At 51.4% G+C, this 25,336-nt stretch overlaps 1 protein-coding gene across 1 annotated transcript in view; it reads right to left on the reverse strand.

The window, feature by feature from the left end:
• Positions 1-25,336, reverse strand: part of LOC144807727 (protein mono-ADP-ribosyltransferase PARP12-like) — a 332,204-nt gene that overhangs the window by 73,278 nt on the left and 233,590 nt on the right. The gene's annotated exons all lie outside the window — the stretch shown is intronic.

The raw sequence follows: 25,336 nt of genomic DNA on the forward strand, positions 1-25,336 counted from the left end.
CAAGTTTTTCAAATGGGTCAGTCAGAGGCAGTAGTTAGGGGATAGACATTCAGTCTGTCTGCAACAGTATAGCCAGTCTTCCTCAGCTATGTCCTGTCCTATGTCCTCCTCCTAGGTCCTACATGCTTGTGAAGTGTCCAGCCGGGAAGCGGCTTTGGTTATAGAATAAAGGCGTGTTATGAGCCTTCGCGGTGTCGTGGATGTATATGTATATTCGAGTGTGGTGCTGGTCGGGAATGTGCTGTGTAGGTCTTTGCAGGTCGCTCTAAACTGATAGTTTAATAATGTGTCAGAGAAAGTAATTGGCCACTTCCCTGTACAGGCGAATGGAGGAAGGAAGGAGTTTCAAGGATATAGATCAGTAAACATACGTATCCCCAGAGTAACTGCGCGGTGCGCCGACCCTCTGTCCTGTAGCAGGGGAATGGGACCTCAGGGGGAGCGGCGCGAGCTGTCTCCCCCTGGGGAGGCTCGCGCACATGGAGCGGACCATGCGGTGATTGGCTGGGGAGCAGCAGGCAGGGGTGCGCGCTGAGAATTAGTTAGGTGCGTAGGCAGGGACGTTAGGTGCGCGAGCAAGGCTGAGGCGGCAGGGTGCGTTTTTCTTGAGAGATAGAGAGAGACGTTTTGTCCATCTTTTGGAAAGAGGCTTTCAATTTTATTATTTTAAAAATGAATATGAGTGCAGAGCTTGTGGAGGCCCTGCGCATTTACAGCAGGAGGGGAGAGAGGATATGCTGACGCCCAAGGCACTTAGAGAGATGCTTCCCCCTGCACGGCCACCACAGCGCAAGGCAGCGAAAGGAGTGCAGTCAGCGGTGGAGGCATGCAGGAAGACACCGCTGAAGAGAGGAGCTAGGAGGCCGCGCTCTTGGAGTACCGGCGCTGCGAGGGTATCCACAGCTCGTGCAGTTTCGAAGGACGTGGCTTCTCGCAGGGGCCTTTTCCTTCCACCAAAGGAGGCGGTGAGTTAAGGGGATGCCCTAAGTAATTTTAATGACGCCAGTGTCCAGGGCAATGTCATGCAGGTCGGGGCTCCCTGTGTGGTGAAGGCTGCCGCCACCAAGAGAAAAGGGAAGGTATCAGTTGAGAGGAAACAGCTGGACAGTCGTAGAGGGTTGGGGACTGTAGTGATTTCAGCATTGTCTCCAGACATATGCAGTCAGGAGGTAGTGGACCACACACTTCAGCAAAATGTTTTAAGCGCCAGTGAGCAGAATGTGCTGGTGGGGAGGCAAGAAGCTTCGTTGGTTTCTTATCCCAGTGACAGTGAAGAGGGGGAAGAGTTTGCGGCACAAGCTACAAAAGAGGTTGCAATTTTCAAGGCTCAGAACAATGTGGCGCACGACAGAGACTGGTTTGGGGGTAAGGGACAACCAGAGGACTGTGAACGGCCGTTGGCAAGGCGCGGGAGGCCTAGTATTCAGGCAGCGACTTCCAGAGACCAGTCAAAATATGGTCCCAGAGACATGGAGATTGATTTTGGCAGGGACAGTGATGACGAAGGAGAGGATGAGGCCCTGTTTGAGGAAAATGGGCACACAGTGGCTTCAGGTGTTTCATTAAAAAGATGGGACAGAGGATATTTATTCCCACGAGCCCGCCCGCCACCTGGTTCCCAGCAGGAAGTAATTTACCCCCAGACAAAGAACTTGGGGGGGCAGTGGGTTTGGGTGGAGCACGCAAGCCCAGCGGTGGATGCAAAGTAGCAGATTGGAGAGCTCCCAAGACACGTTCCAATTCTCTGCGAGGTTCTTGCGACCTTTCTGACAACGTCATGAGTGTTACACCTAACGTAACATCAGGTAAAGTAGTTCTTACCACTGTTGCAGTGGCAGTGGAGGATCATCCTTATACTTATAGTGACGGATCTAGAGCAGATTTTGTGCGGCTGAGCAGACCTCAAGAGCGAAGGGCTGTTTCTACTTGGGAAACCTCTGATGGCGGAGTTGGGAGTGGGGCATGTCCCAGCACCAGTGCTACACCGCAGAGTGGTTTTGAGGGTGTTGGCGAGCAATGTAGGATGCATTTGGGGGACACTGAAGGTTTTAATAACAAAACGGTTTCTGAAAAGCCAGCAGGTATGGTATATGAAAAAAGGGGTGCTAAAGGGGGGGCAACGAAAAAGTCTGTTTTCTCTTTTCAGAGGTCAAGTGCGGACTCATCTCATACACAGCAAACGCCAAGAGATTATCAGGAGCGGATGTCTCAGACGGAGTTTCAGAAGAGAGCAGAGCAGTTACCTTATGGTAAGCCCCATTGGTGGGCAGTTTGGGAGAATGTACATGAAAAAGGGGAAGCGGGGAGCTTACAACCGGGATCACTGAAAGTTGTTGACATTGGGGGTAAGAAACGTGGGTTGTCTGACTGCTTTGTACCACCTGGGACATTCACACTGGTTAGCACAGTGGGAGTGGAGGTGGTGGAGAATAGGCCTTCCAGTTTATCTGATGGGTTGTCCAAAGATGAGGGGTCTGTGGGAAATGTGTCTATTAATATTAAGAGAAGGCTTCCTTACATGGGTCTATCAATGGCGTTGGGAACCCATTTAGCTGACAAAACCAAACAGAAAATATGGAATCACGAGTTTGTGGACGTATTCAAATTATTACACAGAGATATACAGGCTAAAGAAGGGTCAAAGGAAGAGGAATGGGAGTTAGCGCGACGTCCCAGGCTGCCTCGTACCATAGAAAATTGGACTTCGGCTCTTCTGATATATGCGAGTATTTGTTGTGAAAAATATCCCGAGAGGTCAGTAGCTCTTTATTAGTACATGGATATAGTCAGAAAAGCGCAAATGCATTTTGGGGGATATTTGTGGTTAAACTACGATGAAGAATTTAGAGCAAGGATTAGTTTATGCGCAGAGAAGCCATGGGGGGATGTGGACTCAGAGCTTTGGCTACAATGGATGTCCACGTCCCACCCACCTGCAACGACACACACGGCAAGTGGGCTGCCAGTCACTTACTGGCCCTTTCTGTGGCATCCCGCCCAAACAGTGGTGGTTGGGGAAAGGGGCAGTATTCAGGGACAGGAGCCTGCTGGAATTTCAATAGAGGACTGTGCAGTAGACAAATATGTTGTTTTAAACATGAATGCTCCCAATGTGGAGGGCGACATCCACTCACGCATTGTGGTTCCCCAAATGGAGGTTTTGGCGGGCAAAGATTTACTGAGCAGAGCAGTGGTGCATATAGAGGGCGAGCCGCCCCTTTCCATGCTTTCCCAAAAGGCACCTACACCAGTTAATCTAACGAATCTAAGGCCTTGGTTAGAAATTTACCCAAATACGGAGGCAGCAGCTAGATTATTCTGGGGGTTCAAAAATGGTTTTAAACTGGGGTATCAAGGCCCTCGTCAGCGTAGGTAGGCTGATAATTTGCGTTCTGCAAAAGAGTTGCCGGAGGTGGTGCGGCGCAAGTTGGATGCTGAAATAAAAGCGGGCAGGATAGCAGGACCTTTTAAGCAGTGTTCACTAGAAAAGTTTATGGTGTCCCCGCTGGGTGTGATTCCTAAAAAAGTTGCAGGGGAGTATAGGATGATACAACAGCTGTCCTGGCCAGAAGGCCGCTCTGTCAATGATTTCATCTCCACGACAGATACTTTGGTTTCGTACACCACAGTGGACGAGGCTATTCAAATGGTGACACAGATGGGTAGGGGGCGGAGCTGGCAAAATGTGACATCCGATCAGCTTTCAGATTACTGCCCATACACCCTTCAGATTTTGAATTACTTGGGATGTTCTTTCAGGGTCACTTTTATGTGGATAGAGTTTTACCAATGGGCTGTGCGGCATCGTGTGCTCTGTTTGAAACATTAAGTACTTTTATTCAGTGGATATTTTCACAAGTGTGTGACAAAGGTGCCAGCTGTCATTATTTGGACGACTTCTTATTCATGGGTCAGGCTCAGTCAGGTCATTGCATGGCATCCCTTAACAAATTTCAGGAATTGAACAAGTTTTTAGGGGTCCGTTTAGCTCCAGATATGACCGAGGGGCCAGGTACAATCCTGACTTTCTTAGGTATAGAGATTGATACATTGGAAATGACAGCGCACCTCCCAGCTAGTAAGTTGCAGGAAATTCGATCATTTTTACTGTTTGTGCTTGACAAAAAGAAAATTGAGTTGAGGTAAGTGCAGCGCCTTTTAGGATACTTGAATTTCGCTTGCAGAGTGGTCAGAGCAGGAAGGACCTTTTGTAGGCGTTTGGGTATGGCGCTATCAGGAGTTTCTCTTCCACATCATAGAATCCGCATTTGTAGGGCCATTAAGGAGGATTTGAGAGTCTGGTTGTGCTTCCTTGACAGTTTCAATGGTGTACCTTTGCAATTTGTGGATGATGACTTTGTTTGGCAGATTCAGATTTATTCCGATGCTGCAGGATCAAGTGGTTTTGGTTTGTTTTGGGAAGAAAGATGGTGCGCGGAAACTTGGCCTGAGCATTGGATAAAACAGGGACGAAGTATTGCTTTTTTGGAGTTGTTCCCTTTGGTTGTTGCCTTGTTGGTATGGGGCCACGAATTTCGGAACAGATCTGTCTTGTTCCATGTGGATAATATGGCAGTGGTGAACCTAGTGAACAACCAAAAGGCTAAGGATTTGAAGGTACTGCAGTTGCTTAGAATGTTAATGCTGCTAAGTCTCAAGTTTAACATCGTTTTTAAGGCTAAGCATGTCCCAGGGGTCAACAATTCCATTGCTGACGCACTTTCTCGTTCTCATTGGCAGAAGTTTCGGACATTGGCGCCAGGGGCGGACGTCAGCAAAATGATTGTACCACACACCATTTGGGCCTTAGGGGAATGAGGATCATCCAGCTAGTCGAGCATTCCATAGCACCTTTGACTAGGAGAAGTTATCTACAAGCATGGGAAGAATTTTTTACTTATAAGAATTGTTTGCATGAGACAGTTTCCACAGGGACAGGTGGTGCATTTATTTGTGACTTTGTTCTAATGTTAATAGATAAAGGTTTATCCCACACCACTATTGCGGGAAAATTATCAGGTGTGTCATTTTATGGACAATTGTTATGGGGTTTTGATCCAGTTGACAACAGTTTAGTTGGTAAAATGTTGAAAGGGCTGAATAGGGAACAAGTTAAGCCCAAGCAGCTCTGTGCTCCTATTACTTTTGAGTTACTACAGCAAATTCGGGAGCAGCTTTCGGTCTGCTGTTATAATGTTTGGGAACGGGAACGTTTCAGACTGGGTATGATTTGGATGTTTTTTGGCGCATTCAGGGTATCGGAAGTACTGGGTTTGGGTGGGGACAAGGGTTTGTGCAGTAATGAGGTTTCTGTAGTGGGACACAAATTAGATATCTGGCTTGGAAAATCAAAAACCGATCAGCTGGGCAGGGGCATAAGGGTTTTTCTCAATGGCAGCGGTGTATCGCAATGCTGCCCAGTTCAGAAATGGGTACGGTTTTCTTCTTCAGGTTCATTTCAGCAGGGCCCTATTTTCACTCACATGGATGGTAACAAAATAATGAGTGCTCATCTCTTGGCTGTTCTGCGAAAAGCTCTAATGCTAGTTGGTCAAGACCCACAAGATTTCGCCACACATTTGTTTAGAATTTAGGCAGCTACGGAAGCATCAAGATTGGGGCTGGGTTTGGAAGTTTTACAGCGTATTGGTCGGTGGAAGTCAAGTTGTTGTAAGCGCTATGTGCGTAAATAAGTATGTTTATATAATAATGTTTGCCGCATGTTCATTTTTGCCTTTCCATTTAGGTGATGTTCGGGGTGCAGCTTCAAACTTAAAAAAGCAAACGTGGATGGTGGGTCTTTACTTTGTTAAATGGGCGTCTCTTTTTGCTGAGAAACAAATTTATGGAAGATCACTCGGTATACCCAGCGCTGGACATGAGTTGGTATGGAAGGGTAAAGGAGGCATGAAATTGGATGACTTATTTCCGACGCTCACAGGTTTGTTTCATGTTTAGAGGTTGCCCTGATTATTTAATTCTTCATTTAGGAGAGAATGATTTGGTTGAACTATCTGGTTTAATGCTCATCAAGAAGATGCAACTGGACTTAGCTGTTTTAAAAAACAATTGGCGGGGAACTCGCCTCATCTGGACTGAATTTGTTTATAGACAGTCTTGGAGAAAGGCTAGGTGTCACACAGCAGTCGAAAAAGCTAGACGAAAGCTGAATAGAGCCATGAGAGTATTTTGTTCAGTAATGCGGATCAAATGTATTGCTCATGATAATATCACGAGCACAGAAGGTCACCTTTTTAGAGAGGACGGAGTCCATTTATCGCATTTGGGCGTAGCCTATTACTTAATGGAAATAAGGGATATGTTGGCTTATAAGCTAAATGTTAATTTATGGTGCAATTCCAAGTTGTAAATCGCTCAAGTTCAAGAGGAGGTGGGTCCAGGAAAAATCTTTGGTTTTCCTAGGTGGCGTAAATTGGGGGAGGATAAGTCTAGAGCGGGCTTGTCCAGTCCTTCGTGGGGGGGGGGGTAGGGGGAGTTTATTGAGAACGTTTGAGGGGAAGAATTTAAGGAGAAAAGGTTGGGGAAGTTTAATTCAGTATTGTGACACAAGAAAATTATATTGATGGTTTTGGTCGATGTTATATATTTTCAAATTTAAGATCCCTTGAGACCTTCCATACCTGCATAAGGAAAATGGCAACCTGGCTAAAAAGAAACTCACTACAGTTTAACAGCAGTAAAACTGAGATAATGCAATGCAAAGTGGGTAGAATAGCCAGAAACCTGCCCGCTGATTTTTGGCCTCTGGACTCAGGAGAGCCATTGGCACCAGTAACAACCGTACGGAACCTGGGGGTTAATCTCAATGACAAACTAAGTCTTGAGTCTAACGTCAACAGACAGGTGAGCAGCTGCTTCATATTAATGCGGGGCCTTCGAAAGCTACTGCCCTTATTACCAGCACACACCAGAGCAACCGTGGTCAGAAGCATCATCCTTAGCCGCCTGGATTACTGCAATGCTCTGTTACTGGAATCTCCTGCTTATCTGATCTCCAGGCTCCAGAGCATCCAGGCGGCAGCTGAAAAGATGGTGCTTTCTCGAGGACGTCGCTCTTCCACCACTCTTGCTCTGGCCGAGCTGCACTGGTTACCCATTCAGCAGAGAATCCGGTTCAAATCTCTGTGTACCGTTTTCAAGGCTGCACATGGTTTGGGTCCCAAACCCCTGCAGGCCAAGTTCAAGTGGTATGAACCTACACGGGTCTTCCGATCCTCTTCCACCAATCTTATTAGTATACCCAGGATCAGGAAAGCCACCTATGGTGGCAGAGCTTTAAGCATAGCGGCAGCCCACCTTTGGAATAGCCTGCCTCTGGCAATTAGGAAAACCAACGAACTGATGCTCTTCCGCAAAAGGATCAAGACCTAGCTATTTCCTAATGTCTCACTTCCATAAAGCCTCCCCCCTGTTTTTGCCCTCACAAACCAGCCCATCAGTTGCATTTTTCAGCGCCAGGATGCCCGTAGGGTTACAGCGCGCTTTATAAATGATATAAATAAATAAATAAGATGACAAATGGTTTCGGTTTTAATTGCTAAATTGCATCGTTATAATAAAATGGATATTTGATGGGAATTCATATGTCTTGAATAAAGTGTCCTTTTCTGCTACAAAAAATTTGTGTGGTCTGGATTATGTGGGCGATGGGACCTCAGGGGGAGCGGCACGAGCTGTCTCCCCATGGGGAGGTTCACGCACATGGAGCGGACCATGCGGTGATTGGCTGGTGAGCGGCAGGCAGGGGCACGTGCTGAGAATTAGTTAGGTGTGTAGGCAGGGACGTTAGGTGTGCGAGCAAGGCTGAGGCGGCAGGGTGCGTTTTTCTCGACAGATCCCACCCACCCACCCCAAAAAAAAAAAATGGTATATGACAGTTTCTTTTTGCCACTTCAAGACATGATATTCCCTAGCAGAGGTTTAAGGGAGTAAATTGGGGGAGGATAATTCTAGAGCGGGCTTGTCCAGTCCTTCGTGGGGGGGTGGGGGTAGGGGGAGTTTATTGAGAAATTTGAGGGGAAGAATTTAAGAAAAAAAGGTTGGGGAAGTTTAATTCAGTTTTGTGACACAAGAAAATTATATTGATGGTTTTGGTCGATGTTATATATTTGCAAATGTAAGATGACAAATGGTTTCGGTTTTAATTGCTAAATTGCATCGTTATAATAAAATGGATATTTGATGGGAATTCATATGTCTTGAATAAACTGGCCTTTTCTGCTACAAAAAATTTGTGTGGTCTGGATTATGTGGGCGAAGATCGTTTTCTCCACCACGCGTGTTAATTTCCCCCTTGGGTGCCACGTAGTTTTGGAACACCGCAGTTCTCAGGGGCCATGGGCCGCACGATCCCACTGTACCACCACATGTGGCTTGGACGGTGTCAGGTGTATCCAAACGTGTATTCAGCTCGCCTGGGTGCAGTATGCGTACAGCTGAAGGTCTGGTGCTCACAGCCCACCCCATGACTGAGTTAATGTGAGAATATCAAATGCTATCCAGGGTTGGGGCGACCCGCCCAAATCAGAGTGATCAGGTTAGAACGCAGACATTTAAAAAATTGCGGAGTCAGTTTGGGTAGTCCGTGTTGGGACCATAGGCGGCAGCTAGGGTCAGCTTTTGTGCACAGAGTGTGCCCACCAATATAGCATATCTTCCCATGTTGTCAATGACCGAATGAATTGTGCGCCACGAAAATCCCATTTTTAGTAGAATGCACACCCCCTAGCATAGCTTGAATAAACTGAGGAGTATTGCGTTCCACTCCATCTAGCCCGTAGCAGGGCAGTATCTGTGGTGACCAGGTGTGAATCCTGCAGGAAACACACGTCCACCCCATGCCGGGCCAGGTATGCGTGTACTAGTCTGGATATCCGATGATCAGTTAGACCCCGTATGTTCCAGGTTAAGCATGTCATAGTCATCATGCTAACGGGTAAGTATCCATCCTATCAGTCTGTAATGTGCTGTGTTGTAAGGCAGGAAATTCAGCGTGTATCATCCGTCTGAAAATGGTGAGTGTAGCATCCTGCATGCACAAATCCAGGCAACAATTTGAATTAAAAGCAACAAAGAATTATGAAATGTACCCCAACATGTGTCCCTCCTTCCTCCCGTGATCTACGCTATTTTAAGCTCAGTATATCGTGAAGTACCAAACCGAAAACCCTCCCTTTCCCCCCACCCCCACTCCCCACCCACCCCAAACAGGTTGAGATATTGACCCACCCCCATTAGAAGACCCCAACTTAAAACAGTGCCAATGGCAGGGGAATTATTCCATGAGGGCATGGTCGCATCAGGCGGACACCCACGACTAAACGCCAGGGTGGCAGAGTGTATTGCAACTTATGTGAACAGGACAAGAGCGGTAATGTTCCATGGCTGTCACTTCCCCAGGGAGCCCATCACCAGGTTAGCATTGTTCGACTGTTGCTTCTCTATTCACAGTTTATCACAATGCTATGCCACAACATAGGTTTTGGTGTCAGTCATTATCGCTGGATCCTCCTCCCTCCTGACGCTCCGACGTGCCAGCAGATCTCTTTCTGTCCTTGCTGATCTGTTTCGCATATATGTGTGCAGCCTTGGAATCCGTGAAGAATTGAGGCTTGTCTCCGCTTTTGATGCGGAGTTTAGCTGCGTAAAGAAGCGCATACGGGATTTCCAGCTGTTGAAGGAGATCTTTGGCAGGCAGGAATTCTCTTCTCGTGGCCTGGACCAACTGAGTGAAGACCGGGTAAAAGGACAGAGTGTTGCCCTGATGCCTGACCTCTCCCATTTCCCTGGCACTGTGCAGGATCACATCTCTGTCGCGATAGTTCAATAATCGGGCAAATATTGGCCTCACCGGGGCCCCCAGCAGAGGCTGCTGCTGTGTGATGTTGGCCTGGCATATGGTGTCCACTATTCTGGTGGGCACCTTGCACCAGTCCAAACGACCCTTATTGATGGTAGGTTTAAAGTCAACCTTATGAAAAGCTATCCTAGTGGTAGCTGTGGAGAGCAACCTTCAGGCTAAAACTTAGAGGTGAGTTAAGCAAGTTGTTTTACCAGTTTATAATCTCTTGAATGATCAAATGAAAGTACACCACACAAGGTATATATCAAATATATATGTATTTATTCTAAACACAACCCCTCTGGACTCTTTATGAGGTCAGAGGTAAAAGTAAAATACAAGGAACTTAATTAGCATATGATAAGTTGCACAGTACACGTTATGCCCTAGGGGCCTCACAAACCATATACTAAAATAGTGGTATAAGAACCACGTGAGGGATAGAAGTCAGGCCTAGGGCCTGTAGAACTGCTGGGGCAACCAGGAACCACCCAAGGTAGGGACACAGGAGACCTACGGGGGACGCGCGCAGTGTCTAAACACAGCCGCAAATCACCATTGACTTTCTATGGAGAATGAACAAGTTACAATTTTAAAGATTAAAGACACTTAGAGGTGAACTACGATGGAACCCTTTTATACATAGACATATCGAGAGTCAAAACCCACGGGAGCACCGGAGTACTCGTGTCACCTCACCCACGAATGCCGGGTGCATAGGTGTCTTTTGGTGTCGGGTGTCGTCGTCGATTCCAATGGAGAGCTGCGAAGAAATGCTGCAGGCGAACAGAGGAAAAGTGTCCGGGTGGATCTAAGGGTGGATCGGAGATGTGAAGAACCTGAAGACAGAGGGGAGAGAGTCTGGGTCACTAGCCAGTGACCAGGATGGCGACAGGAAGGTGCCAGCCGATGTCGGGTGCTTTCAAGTGAAGCTTGACTCTTCAGCCACGAGGACCAGGAGGCGTCAACGACGACCAGGAGCTGAATTCGAGCTGTTCCACAAAGGGTGTCGAGTGCTGCAACGTCAGAATCCGGATTGGACCCAACAAGCCTTGGCAACAGCAACCCACGTAAGATGACAAGATTGGATTCGGTGCAGACCAGCAAGGTCTGAGGGACTCACCCTTTGGAGGGGAGTCAGAGCATGTCTGGAGCAACCAGGAAAGCTCAAGAAACAACGGATTGTCCTTCATGGGGACCCACTAGCCAATGGACTAGGAACAGCGAAGGAGCCTCGAGCTGTGGTGAAGTAAGGGGACTCACGGGTCACTCGTGAAGTGCTGGCCGCTGTACTTCGGTGCAAAAGGTGCTCGGAGCAGGAGCTTCAAATACCCCAATGCACAACTTAGGGAAACTTCGGGAAGTAGGTGCAGTCTAAAAAATGCAGGATGTCCAAGAGTTCCGGTCCCACGTCTCTCTTGTCAGCTACAGGTCTCAGCTCTGATGGGAACTCGTGACAGCTTCAGAGATGTCTGGAAGTCCATGTCCTGTGCCGTAGATTCTTCGGGATCTGGCGGGAGCCTCGAAAATGCAGACCGGCAAAGATGCTTCTTTGGTGCCTGTTTGAACAGGGGGGTCACTCCTTGACCCCAAGGGAGATTCTTTAGTCTTTCAGTCGAAATGAAATTTCGAAGGTCCAGGATTTCTTCTTCAGAGTTTCATCCAGGGTAATCTGAAGTCCTAGGGACTGGGTTCCTATACTTATACTAAGTTTAGGGGTTGGTCTAACTCTAAGGTCCCACCTATGGGTGGACCTGGGGAGGGGGTGGTTACACCCCTTCCCCTTTGTCCAGTTTCACACCAGAGCTGGGGCTGAGTGCCCCAGCAACCGGTTTGAACTGGGAAATGCATGGCACACCTTGTGTGCCCCAGGCAGTGTCTGAAAAGCATTCACTGAATGCAACCCACACTGCCCCAATGCCGTAAAGCCTGTCTGGGGAGGTGCTAGTACCTCACTGGATAGGAAACCTATTGTCCAGGCCTCCCCTGCCGGAGTTTCGTCCAGCAGCAGGAGGTCAGACTTGTGTCTGTGGCAGCAGCATCCATTTTGTGATGCTGGGGCTCTGTTTAACTTTAACCGAGTATACCAGTGTGTACATGTCTTTTCCTTCTAGAAGGGTGGAATGCTACCCCAGCCGCCAGAACTGGCAGGAGGGCTAGTATTCCAAATCGTTTGACACCTTAAACGACATGTTTTGATAAAGTCAAACCTAAGTTAGCATTTAACCGCGAGGTTCATAATGAACTTAAGAGTATATGGTATGGCTATATAATAGAACAGCTATAAGGAGATATTTCTGAAATCTGCAGAGGGGCTTAGCTCACGCTAGGGCACCCTCTCACACAAAACCAAGCACTCTGCCTTCAGGATTGTCAGGGCCTGCCATAGGAGTGACTTATAGGTTAATATGTGTCTATATGTAAGGGTAGATATAGGTATACTGTACTTATACCACCTTACCCAGGCTGCACGTGCAGACCTGTGGTGTCATTTTGGAAGGCTAACCAGGGGGGCACAATACATGCTTCCCCCTGGTAGGCCTCTGGGGTCCCTATGCCCTGTGTACCTAAGGTACCATATACAGGGACTCATAGGGGTGACCCAGTAACCAATCTGGTATGTACCTAAAGGGGTATACAGCCTTTACAACAAAACTTTTACAACGAACTACCATTACAACGCAACTTTTACAACGCAAACTATTACAATGCATAGCGCTGGGGGGCGCTCTAGGATAGGGAATAGGTTTAATGTACTATCCAACACCTTCCCTACTATCCACGGGGACTGGAGTTGGAATAGTAAATTAAACTATTCACTATCCAGCGCCCAAAAGCATTATGCGTTGTAATGGTATGCGTTGTAAAACTTGCGATGTAAAGGTAGGCGTTGTAAAAGTATGCGTTGTAACGTCATACATCCACCTAAAGGACATGGTATCAATTTAGAGAGAGAACAGCTAGGCGGGGGCCCTGATTAGCAGGGCCACAGCCATACTAAAGTCGAAAAACCAGTGAAACACAGCAAAAAGTGGGGTTACCATAGGAAGCAGACCCTACTCTCCTACAGCTGCCCCAGCGAGTGGTGTGCTCTCTCCACAATAAACATCGCGGACAGTACTGGGCCAAACAGTTAGCACAGCAAAGACTCACGGTATTCCTCCATTTTTTTTTTAATGAACATTTTATTCATTTTCGTTGTTCAAAATAAGTCAGTCGTGTACATAAAAAAGCATCATAGCACCACACTTCAGTATTAAACAGTTCAACAGTTAGTACAAATGCACAGTTTTGACATCTGGCATTAATTAAAAACAAGTCCTGCCCCGCCACCCACTGCATCTTACGCTTCATCCGTCTCCGAGTCATCATCCTCTCTATCTGACGGTGGATCACAGATACCCCCACCCTGTATTCGTTCCATGTCCCCCAGATTTTAGTCCATTTTTTGGGGGCATCCTCTATTACTCAACACTGCCCTTTCGGTTATCATGGCCTCATCCATGTCTCTGCCCCATGCTGCAAGAGACGGCACCTCCACCCCACCCCATTTTTGTGCTATATTCCTCTTAGCTAACATAATTCCTAGCGTAACCCAAATCTTTCCATAATGTGTGAGGTCATTTGGCTCCCATATATTTATCAGGCATCTTTGTGGTTCCGGTATGAGCGACACCCCCTCTGATTGTGACATAGTACGCACCAGTAGGCTGCTATTCTGGGACATTCCCATATAGTATGAAAAGAGGTTCCTTCCTCTCCGCAACCACGGAGACAGAAGGGGTGTTCTATCCTTCCCATCTTGTGCAGGACAAGTCTGGTTTAGTATGATCGGTGCAAGATTCTGAGTTTCACAAGCCTAAGGTGTGAGGGTATGCCCGCCTCCCTTGGTGATGCCAATGCTTCTTGCCATTCTGAGTCGTCCATATCACCTATGCCCTGTGACCATTTAGCTCTCAGGGATCCCGTTGGGTCGGGCAAGTTATTCACTAATTTACGGTAAGTAAAAGAGGTGGCTTTCTTCTGCATGTGATCAGTTAGTAACCTATCCTCCATAGGGGATGCCTCTGGGACTTCGGATCCGGGTGGCAGCACCGTCATCAGGGCATGTCGAATTTTCGTGTATCTGAATAATTCAGAGGGTGCCAATTCGTAGAGGTGTTGCAAATGCACAAAGGACACTATCTCGCCTCCCTGCCACAAATCACCCACTGTTGATATTCCTATATCATCCCACTGATCGAAGCCTTTGCTGTTTCGGAGTCTGCCTAGTTTTTTCGTGTTCCATAGTGGAGTGAGCCGGGTCACCACCCCCCGCCATCATAATTTGGCCTGAGCGGTATGCTATAACATCAGAGTATGGCACAGTGGGCCATACATTGCCAACGCTATTTTCTTGTCATAGAGGGGAGAAAGCATACCCCTTGTGCCAAGCTGCGTTCTATCTGCCTTGAATGCCGGGTCCGACTGCGGGACATGCTACCACTGGTTAATCCCCTTCAGCTGCACTGCCCAGTAATAGAGTTGAACATCATGAAGCGCTATTCCCCCATCATACCATCCTCGCACTAATTTGGCCTGTGCGATACGTGCTGGCCTATTACCCCATAAGAGGCTAGAAACCTGTGCCGAGATAGCCTTGAAATAAGTTGACATTACTTGGTATGGCGTGTTCTTCAATACATATAAGAAACGAGGCAAGGCCATCATTTTAAAAAGCCCTGCTTTCCCTAGCAATGTTAGTGGCAATGTTCCCCAGTGACGCACGTTAAAACATTCCCCAGAGTCAGCTGTTACGTATATGCCCAAATATTTAAACGTACTTCCCGCTATCTTAAGCGGGTAACTATCAGGAAGACGTGGTGGAGGGCCGCGCAGCACGTAGAGTATTGATTTTGACCAGTTAATGGTATAACCAGAGGCCGTACCATAAACCTCACACACATTCAGGAGGGTCAGTATGGAACGCCTCGGCGTGGTCAGATATAACAGGATATCATCGGCGTAGAGGGACACTGGGTCCTCCAAGCCCTCTGTCCACTTGAGGCCTCGTATCATCGGTTCCAATCGTATCCACGCCGCCAGAGGCTCCAACACCAGTGCAAAAAGTAGCGGCGACAGTGGGCAGCCCTGGTGCGTGCCTCTCGCTAGAGAAAAATCGTCTGATACATGACCGTTGGCAGTGACATGTGCCATTGGCTTAGTGTATAAAAGCCGAACCCAAGAGCAAAACTTTGGTCCGAAACCTAGGTGCCTTAATACTGCAAAGAGAAAGGGCCATTTGATCATAGCAAATGCCATGTGCGCGTCTAATAAGAGCACCACCGCCGGCTCCTCCAGATAGACTGCACGAGCAAGTGCCCCATGCAGTATCCTCACATTAAGGGCCGTGTTCCTGCCAGCCATGAAGCCAGATTGGTCTGGGTGTATTAGTGCTGATAGGTGCGGTGTGAGTCGACTGGCTAACAATTTTGCAAGGATTTTGGCTTCCGCATTTATCAGAGAGATGGGTCGGTTCGAGGTACACCGATCCGCCGGCTTTCCGGGTTTCAAAATAGCTACTATTGTGGCCGTGCGTTGGTCTGGTGGGAGTTCACCCACCTCCAGACTATCAGTGAAAATGTTTAACAGGTGAGGCGCAGTGGTTTCTACCGTTCTCTTATAAAACTCAACCAGAATGCCGTTTGGACCTACAGCCTTGCCCGACTGCAGCGCTTTTATGGCTGCTTGCAGCTCATCAATAGTTAGGTCTTCCTCCAATTCCTTCGCCGCTTCCGGAGTTAGTTTGGGCATGTTGAGGTCCTGCACATAAGTCTGTGTCTCCTCTATGGACATCTCCGAGTCGGACGTATAAACGGCCTGAAAATGTCTCGCCAGTGTGTCCACTATTGTGTGTGGGTCGGTTGTGACCTCCCCCTTCAGTGTAGAGCTGCGCAATCCACCTCTCACTTTTTTCTCTCCTGTCTAGCCTCGCCAACAGCTTCCCAGCTTTGTCGCCGACGTCGTATACTTTGTGTCGCGTTGCCTGTATCTGTTGTCTAGTCAATGCTGTGAGGCGTTCTTTCTATCGTTGTTGCTTAAGTCGGAGGTTATGGGATGTTTCAGGGGTGGGTTCACCAGCATGCTAGGCTTCTGCAGTATGCAGTTCAGACTCGAGTTTCTGCAGTTCGAGCTGCCCCTCCCTTTTATGTGCTGTAATGGAGGCGATGGCTAGACCTCTGATAACTGTCTTAAACGCCTCCCAGAGGGTGGTCGGCGAGGCAACTAATCCCATATTATCTTGGAAATATTAATCTGTTCCTTTTGTAAGTCTTTCTAATTTTCGGGACTTGTAAGTAACCGGGGCGTATCGGGTAAATGCGGTGTATCTTCTGTTGGTAATGAGTGTACCTAAGTAATATTGGGGAATGGTCAGAAATGCCCGGGGTCTGATTTCTATAGTCTCCAAATTGTTAAGGCTTCCCATGGAACCCAAGAAATAATCTATCCTTGTTAGGCTATTATGGACTCCCAAATGATACATGAATTGGCGTTTTATTGGATGTTGTCTTCTCCACATATCTATAAGGCCCATAGCATCTAGGAAACTCCCCAAGCGTGACCCTCCCGATGTACCAGTCCTGACGGGGAATCTATCTAAGGTGTCATTCAGAGTAGCATTAAAATCCCCTCCAATTATAAGCTTCCCCTCTGGAAGTCCGAGCAGGAACTCACCGAGGTCCGGCAGTGCCACTGCATGTAATGCTGGGGGAATGTAAACAGACACTATGTTTAGGGGTCGTCCTTCCCACTGCGTAATTATGGCAGCAAATCTCCCCATACTATCGGATTTGACTTCCTGCAAAATCAATGGAAATTGTTTCTTCAGCAGTATGCCCACCCCCCCTGGACCCTGATGTGAATTCCGTGTGGACCACCATTTTGCATCCCGATCTGTCCAACGCCTTACTTGATGTGCCAGTAAGATGTGTTTCCTGCAGCAATACCACTACCGGGCCACCCCGTTTAATGCATTGGAGAACTATGACTCGTTTTATCTTACATTCCACGTGAGTACGTAGAGAGTAGACATCGTGATACCAGGGCCTACAGGTGCCTCAGCCTGCGCTGTGCCTTTCGGTTTCTCGCCCGACATATCCATTAAGGCCATTAATGTTTTTGATAAAGCGTTTCTCAGTGCGTGCTACGACTGCATAATTGACTGTACATCCAACCGTGTAGTAACCTTTTCGTGAAAAAACTTGAAACAATCCCTTCCCCTCAACCCCCTCCCTGCCTCCCTGCCATGCGGACCCAAAACTGCCCACCACCCCAACTCAGCAGAGTGCTTAAAACCCAATCCCTTAACCATTACTTGCACATTTGGGAGCAGGAAGTCCAAGGAAGACCATTCCTTCCCCACGCCCCAGAGTCCTCATCCATCGATAGTTTCATCGTTATCTTTTTGTCGAGGAGGGCCTGAGTCTACATCAGTCTGCACATTCTGCGCCTGACGGTAGGCAGTCGACATGGGTCTCTATGCATTTCATCAGTCTGGTCCTCTCCTTGTTCAGTGTTCACAGGATTGTCTTCTCTCCCAAGACGGCAGCGTCCCCTTTGCTCTCGTCCAGGCTTCCCCATCTGTCTCCAACCTTCTAGCCAATCATGGGCCTCTTCTGGTGTTTCAAAGAACCATGTCTTGTCATCTGCCACCACTCTTAACTTTGCCGGGAAGAGCATTGAGTATGGCAGCTCGCGGGCCCTCAGCGCCTTTTTGACCTATAAAAAGCTCCTGTGACGTCCTGAGACTGTTGCCGTATAGTCCGGGAAGAAGGAAATCACTGAGTTTTGTACTCTGCTGGGCGGTGCCACTCGGGCCGTTTGAAGAATGGCGTCTCTGTCCTTGAAATTGAATATGCGGGCCAACACCGGTCTTGGGGGGGCACCGGGTCTCGGCCTGCACCCTATGCGCGCGTTCTACTGAGAAGTAGTTATAATAATAATAAAAAACATTTATAGAGCGCAATGGTTACGCCATCTCGGCGTGTCCCCGCGCTGGGTGAGAAGGAAGCAGCCAGAAACTCCTCAATAAATCCACTACTCGCTGCTAGTGAATAAAAAGGTTTTCAGTGATTTCCTAAACGTGCTTTCAGAGCTTTCCAGCCTAAGAGATTGTCGGAGCTTATTCCAATCCTGAGCGCCCCTTACCCTAAAGGAGCGGCCACCCATCTTTGCTCTCCTACAGTTGGGGATCACCACTAGCCCAGTGCCCTTAGACCGCAACAATCTCCTGGGCACGTATTTGGTAATCAGGTCACTCAAATAGGAGGGACCAGCATTATTGAGGATGCGATGACACATGCATAAGGACTTGAATACCACTATTTGCTTGACTGGAAGCCAGTGTAATGCGCTGAGAGCCTTCTTCGAGGCTGCCCTCCTGGGCAGGTTCAAAATCAGCCGTGCTGCGGCATTCTGCAAAACTTGCAGATGACCCAGACTCTTAGCGGTAGTCCAGGGATAGAGAATGTTAGCATAGTCGAGGCGTGAGGTAATGAGTGCATGTTAGAAAGACCCTTTGGCTGTAATCTTGTTTTTATCAAGTCCTCAATGTATAGATCCATGGCTGGGCCCCCTTCCTTCTCGGGAATCCCCGTAATTCGGACATTATTCCGGCGGGAGCGCCCTTCTTGATCATCCAGTTTTGCTGCTGTTCACTTGTTTTCAGCCTCCAATTGCGCTACCTTCTTTTTTTTTTTTTGATCAAATATATTTTTATTGAGTTCCACAAAGCAATGTGATACATACAATATATGAAGAAACAAAAAGCGATGTCATGGCGCCCGTCCCCGACCCAGCAGCGCACCCCTCTGAGTGTCCATGAGGTGAGGCAAGTCCGGGCGCCCGAGTATGCTAGCTTGGCGGAGGGGCACGCCCCCCTGCGGCCATCCGAACTCTTTTCACCCAACTCCCAAACAGGCCCTCCCTCCCACCCCACCCCAACTGTATCCCACCCCTTCAACTACCCCCAAGCCCCCCCACCCTCCCCCCTCCCGCCCGGTGTGTTCCTTGTAGCGCCTATGTTGGTTGTACTGCGCCAATTTCAGGACCCGGAGATACCTCGGGCATGTGAGCTCCGTAAATTCCTGGGAAAGTAGAGAGATGAGTGGACGCCAGGTTGCCCTGAAGGTTTCGGAGGACTGAGTAAGCGAGGCTTGTATCCTCTCCATCCCCATGATGTACCATAACCGATGTAACCACCCCGTGTGTGTGGGCTGCCTAGTGGACCCCCAGAGTGACAAGATGTGCTGCGTCGCTGCCCCCATTGCCAGTCCCATCTGTTTTCCCCTCATAGATTTGAGGGGGAACGTCAGGTCGTTCGGCAGTCCGAGAACAGCATAAGCTGGGAATCATGGAATGTCGGTGTCAAAGTGAGTGTCTATGTCCTTGAGTACCGCTGTCCAATATTCCTGTACCTCGGTGCAGTCCCACAGGATGTGTAGCATGGTCCCCGTGTGCCCGCACCCTCTCCAACATTTAGGGTCTTTGCTCGGATTCCCCTGGTGTAGACGCTCAGGGGTCAAGTGCCAGTAGTAGGCGATCTTGACCGCCGCCTCCCTGCTAGCGGTATTCCTGGCCGTATGATGAGCCCGGTGGTATACGTCTCGCCATTCTTTAGCTGAAAGAGCGCGCCCCAGTTCCCTCTTCCAGCGCCTCTGCCCAGCAGATTTCTCCGAAGGGGGGGGAGGGGACAGCATCTGATATAATTCCGTGATGGACCTTGTGTCCGATGTCTTGGTCACTATCCAACGCTCATAGGGGGTGAGGGGGCGTCCAACCAAAGGCGCCACATCGGCGTGCGTCAGCCAGTGCCTAAGCTGGAAGTACTGGTAGCGGAGTGGCTTATCCAGTGAATAGTGTGCTGTCACGGCGTCCCATGTCATGAAGCCCTCCGTATCGAAGAGGTGGCCCGCTGAGCGACACTCGGATTGTCGCCACTGTGGGAATGAGCTCGTGGGGCTGCCAGGGGGGAACGCCGGATTGTCCAGCAGAGGCGTCATGGGGGAGGGAAAGGTCGTCAGGCCCCTTGGGACCGCGGTAGCATCCCACACTTGCAAAAGGGTCCTGGTGATAGGGGATCTTTTGAGGTACGGTGGTCTGTCTGGGCGCGCCAGGTAGGGAACCTTCCAGAGGGGCATGCCCGCCATGGCCCTGTCCTGGAACAACCAGTGCTTCTCCGAAGTCAGTCGGGACCACTCCAGTAGGAATCTAAGCTGAGCCGCTTGGAAGTAGCGCCTGAGGTCCGGAACCCCCAGACCCCCCTCCGCTGTCGTCCTCGTGGCCAGGTCGCGTCGCAGTCTGGACCTTTTATTCGCCCATACATAGTGATGTAGGGCATCCTGTAGTTTCTTCAGCATCCCCAATGGGGGAGTGACCAGGATGGTCTGGAATACATAAAGGATCTTGGGCAACAGGGACATTTTTATGGCCGCCACCCGGCCCAGCCACGAAAGCGGCTGTTGCTTCCACCTCGCAATGTCCCCCTGGACTCGCGACAGCAGCTTGGTATAGTTAAGGTCGACCGTTTGAACGGTTGACGGCGTCAGGTCTATCCCCAGGTACTGCACGGTGGTGCTGACCTCAAGCCCCCCTATGTGCAACGAAGCCCTGTTAGCTGGTCGGGTGTTGCTACCTAGCGGCAGGACGACGGACTTCTGGACATTCATTTTGAAGCCCGACACTGCCCCAAACGCGGTCATTTCCGATAGGAAGGCCGGCAGAGAGACCCGAGGGTTATCCACCGCCACCAGAACGTCGTCCGCGTAGAGGCTGATGGTTTGCTCCACTCCTCCAAACTTGATCCCGGCTATGGCTCGGTTGTCCCGAACCCGCTGGGCAAATGGCTCGATATAAAGGGCGAACAGGAGCGGCGAGAGTGGGCAGCCCTGCCGCGTGCCTCTCCGGATGTCGAACGGCTTAGAGCTGACCCCGTTGACTTTGATGGTCGCCTTCGGGGACGCGTAGCATCCCGCCACCCAGGAGCGGAATCGCGGACCCACTCCGAATTTGACCAGCGTCTGTTCCAGGAACCTCCAGTCCACCCTGTCGAACGCCTTCTCGGCGTCCACCGAGAGCAGTGCTGCGTCCGAGGCGTTGGCGTATGCTTTGTCTATGACATGCATAATGCGCTTTGTGTTATCCGCGCATTGCCTGGAGGGGACGAAGCCCGCTTGGTCAGGGTCGATAACGCCCGGCAGGCACGGGCCCAGCCGGGAGGCCAGGATGCCTGTGAAGAGCTTAAGGTCCACGTTGAGGAGCGAAATCGGCCTATACGCCGCGCAGCGTGAGGGGTCTTTGCCCGGTTTTGGAAGGACCACGACTTCTGCCTCCAACATCTCCCTCGGGATGGAGCCCTGGCCCTCGAATGAGTTGAATAGCTTTGTAAGGACAGGCGCCAGGAGGGGGCAGAAGGTTTTATAAAAGCCCGCGGAGAAGCCGTCTGGGCCCGGAGCCTTCAAGGGTTTAAGACGGGCAATGGCCGCTATGACCTCCTCCAGGCGGAAGGGAGCATCTAGCGCTGCGGAGTTCACATCGTTAAGGGCAGTGACCTCCATAGACTCCAGGTAGGTCTTCCCCTCCTCCTCTCCCACGGTGTGATCGGCGGCATACAGCCGCTCATAGAAAGTCCGGAATGCCTCCGCTATGTGGTCATCCTCTCGGACCTCGCCACCATCGTCCCCGCGAATCACAGGGATCTGCGAGCGGACGGTTTTGGCCTTGAGTTTGCTGGCCAGCAGGCGGCCCGTCTTGTCTCCCCCCACATAATACGTGTGGCGGAGGCGGAGTGCCGCATATTCCGCCCTGTCCAGGTCCAGACTCGCCAGTTGCGCCCTGACCGCTTTCAGCTTGCGCCAAAAACCGGGGGGCTCCCGTCCGGCTGTGGACCCGCTCCAGATCTAGCACCTGCGTCTCCAGGTCCCGTCTCCGATCCTTTCGCTCCTTATTTTCCGCCGCGGCGATCGCCATGATTTCGCCCCTAATGACCGCCTTCAGCGCCCCCCACAGTGTCGCCTGGGTTACTTCTCCCGTGTCGTTCTGATCTAGATAAGTGGTGATGCTTTGGGACAGTTGCTGCACAACTCCCTTGCGTGCCAGTATATTTTCCCTGAGTCGCCACTTGCCCCTATGTGGAGGGGCACGTGGGACGGTCAGTTGGAGGGTCACCGCATCGTGATCTGAAAGTGCCGCCGGCGTAATGTCAATGTCCCGAACCATGGGAAGTATGTCATCCGAGCCCAGGAAGTGGTCTAGTCTGGCATACGTGTGGTGCACATGAGAGTAGAAGGTGTATCCCGGGGCAGTATGATGTATGTCCCGCCAGATGTCAGTGAGCCCCCTGTCCCTTAACCACTGCTTCCCTGTCACTGACAACGCTCCGGAGTCCCCAAACCTCCTCCCAGACCTATCCTTCTCATGACCAGGTTCAAGTCCCCTCCCACTAGTACCAGTCGCAGATCTCCCGAGAGCGCTTCAGACAGCGCACCTTTCAAGAAAACCTCTTGTTTGGTGTTGGGTGCATAAATGGAGCCCAGCGTGAAGGAGGAGGTACCCACATGTATCGTGTGTGCTAGGAGCCTGCCCCTGATTTCGGCCACCTTATCCCCAACCCGCCCTTTGAAGTGTCTGGCCACAAGTATAGCGACACCCGCTTTCTTTTCGCCAGTCGCGGAGTAGAATTGGTGGGGGAAGGCCCTAGCTTTCATGCGGTGCCAATCTTTCGCCAACAGGTGCGTTTCCTGTAACAGACATAGTTCAGCCTCCGAGCGCTCAAGGAAGGAGATGACTGCCCTTCTTTTGATGGGGTTATTGAGTCCCTTGACATTAAGTGAGAGGATACGTATGCTGTCAGCAGCCATGCGTACACATGCGTCCCTTCTGCCTTGCCCTAGACCTCCAGCCAGCCCAACCCCTGGTACCAAACACCACTCGATAGTGAGCACACCGAGCTCCCCCCCTCCCCTCCCCCCAAGCCCCAACTCCCCCCCCAACAGTCCCCTGCACCCCTCCCCCCCCAACTGGTGAACATTGTCCCAGGCCAATCATGAGACAGTCTAGGCCTGCGGTAAATGAGTCAATGAGTGGGTGTGTGGCAGTGGCGGCTCATGGCCCCCCGACCCCCCCCATCCAGGAGCCAAAACTTATCTGATGTCGACCTTCACCAAAATCCATTTAGGGGGCTGCGCCTGTGTCTTTGGATACTTCCTGGATTGCTGCAGCCTGTTCCAAGGCCACCGTGTCCGGATCGGGCTTGAGAGGCTTCTTCCGCTGCCTGTCCCGCCGCACTGTCTGCCATCCGTCCCTCGACCTCCCGGGGGAGCCCGTCCCGGCCCCAGAGGACTGCCGGTCCGCGATGTCGTCCTGTTGTGGGTCCTCATAGGGGATGCCTAGCACCTCACATGTGTCTCGTAGGGAACGCAGCTGGTGGAGGGCGCCCTTCCACTTAAAGACCAGGCGAAACGGGTGTCCCCAGGAATACGGGACCCCCTCTTTACGCAGGAAAGTAGTGGCAACCCTAAACGCCCTCCGCTTTTGTAGGGTGGACGCAGCCAAGTCCTGAAAAAGTTCCACATTGTGATCTTGGAAGCGGAGGGGTTGCTTGTGACGAGCCTCTCTCAGGATGCGCTCCTTCAAGGGATAGTCCGGCAGAAAGGCCAAAATGTCCGGTGGGGGGCCCTGGGTCCGGCGGGCCGGGCCCACACGGTGGGCTCTGTCGATCCGAACCGCGAAGTCCTCTCCTTCCCCCAGCACCATCCGGAAGAGTGCCTGCAGGTATCCCGCCATGTCTTCCCCCTCCGCCTTGAGCGGCACATTCCGGACTCGAATGTTATTGCGTCTGGAGCGATTCTCCAGATCCTCCGCGTGGGTCTGGAGATCTATCTGCTGATCATGAAGACGGACGATCTCCTGCCGAAGGAGTTCTATTTCCTCACTACGGGCCTGGCCCGAGAGCTCATTGGCCGCCACTCTCTCCCCCAGTTCGTCGACGTCCCGCCGGAGTTCCTTGTGCTCCCCGGTCATTTCCTGCCGGAAAGTTTGAATATCGTCTTTTAGGGAGGCGAAGAGGGATTCCATGAACGCCTTGGTCGCTGGCGCCTCACCCTCTGGTAGATCTTTCCCCCCGGGGGTGGGCCTCGGCGCCGGTTTGTCTGGGCTTTTATCGGGCTTGGGGGGTCCCTTGACCAGCATCTCCGAGATGTTGCGGTTCCCTTTCCGGTTCGACATGGCTATCCCAGCCGTGGGCCTCAGCCTGGTCAGGGCTCCGTGTGATTCGGCAGGGTGCTCCGATGCGCTCTGGCCGTCGTCTGAAGAGGCCGGTATCGTGTCCCAGGGGCCTCTTCCCTAGGCCACAGGCCTCGACCCCACTGCTTTCCCTCGCTTGAGGTATAGGGCTGGCTCCCGCCAGGTATCCCTGGGCTGCAGGCCACCCGCTCGGTACTCCCCTTCCCAGGGCCTTCCGCAACCTCAGGCCTTCCCAGATCCTAGTCGCGCTTCAGCCAGGTGTGCCTCCAGGTGGGGGGGGGGGGATCCCCCGCTGTGACCGCAATTGCGTCCCGGCCGCCTCCTGGGCGCCGCTCACCTTCTCTGTATGGGCGCCGAGCCCCTCTGCTGCCCGGGGTCGATATGCCCCACCGGCCCGCTGCACAGCCGGGCCGTGCTTCCTCGACTGGGCCCACGCCGGGGCCCCGCGTTGTCCCGTAGGCCGACGGACCTGGCTCCACTCAGGCCGCTGGGCCGTGGACGGCTGCTGCCGGCCTGCTCCCCTCTGCCCCCGCAGACACCGCGGGGGTCCTCACCGGTGCACGGCCTGCGCCTGAAGCGCCGTGCTAGGACCGACCCACCTCTCGGCAGCAGCGCCGCTTTCCCTCAGTAGCGCCTTCCAGCCGCAGTCAGGCGTCTCCGGCCCTCGGCGCTCACCTCCACCAGGCCCACGCCGGGGCCTCGCGTAGATTCTGGGGCCGACGGACCCGGCGCCTCGATCCCCCTCCCCTGCCGGCGCCAGTCGCCGCTTGGTGATGCCGGGTGGTACCTCCGGGGGTCTGGAATCGCTGTCGGGATCCCCGACTCTCCCACACGCCGGCCCCAGGTGTCGCTTGGGGTCTCTCCGGGCCGCTCGGCCCCTGCGCTCGGGTCGCTGCCGCCCGCACTAGCCCCTCGCCGTCAGGCAGCTCCGTGCATCTGCGGTCTGCGGCAGCTTCGAGCCTCGCCGCCGGCTCCTCCGATGCCGCACTGCTTCCCGGTTCTTGCCCGCTGCTGCTGGCCGGCTCGGTGAGGGCGAAGGTCCGCAGGGTACCCTGGCGGGGGATCAGGCCTGGGGAGCCTCTGCGAGACACGTCTTACCGAGCCGCCATCTCAGCCACGCCCCCCGCGCTACCTTCTTTGACAAAGTTCTAGTGTCTTTGGTGAGTGATGTTGTTAGCTGTTCCACTAGTAATA

The sequence above is a fragment of the Lissotriton helveticus genome, chromosome 1_1, assembly GCF_964261635.1.
Source record: "Lissotriton helveticus chromosome 1_1, aLisHel1.1, whole genome shotgun sequence".
NCBI classification, from domain to species: Eukaryota; Metazoa; Chordata; class Amphibia; order Caudata; family Salamandridae; genus Lissotriton; species Lissotriton helveticus.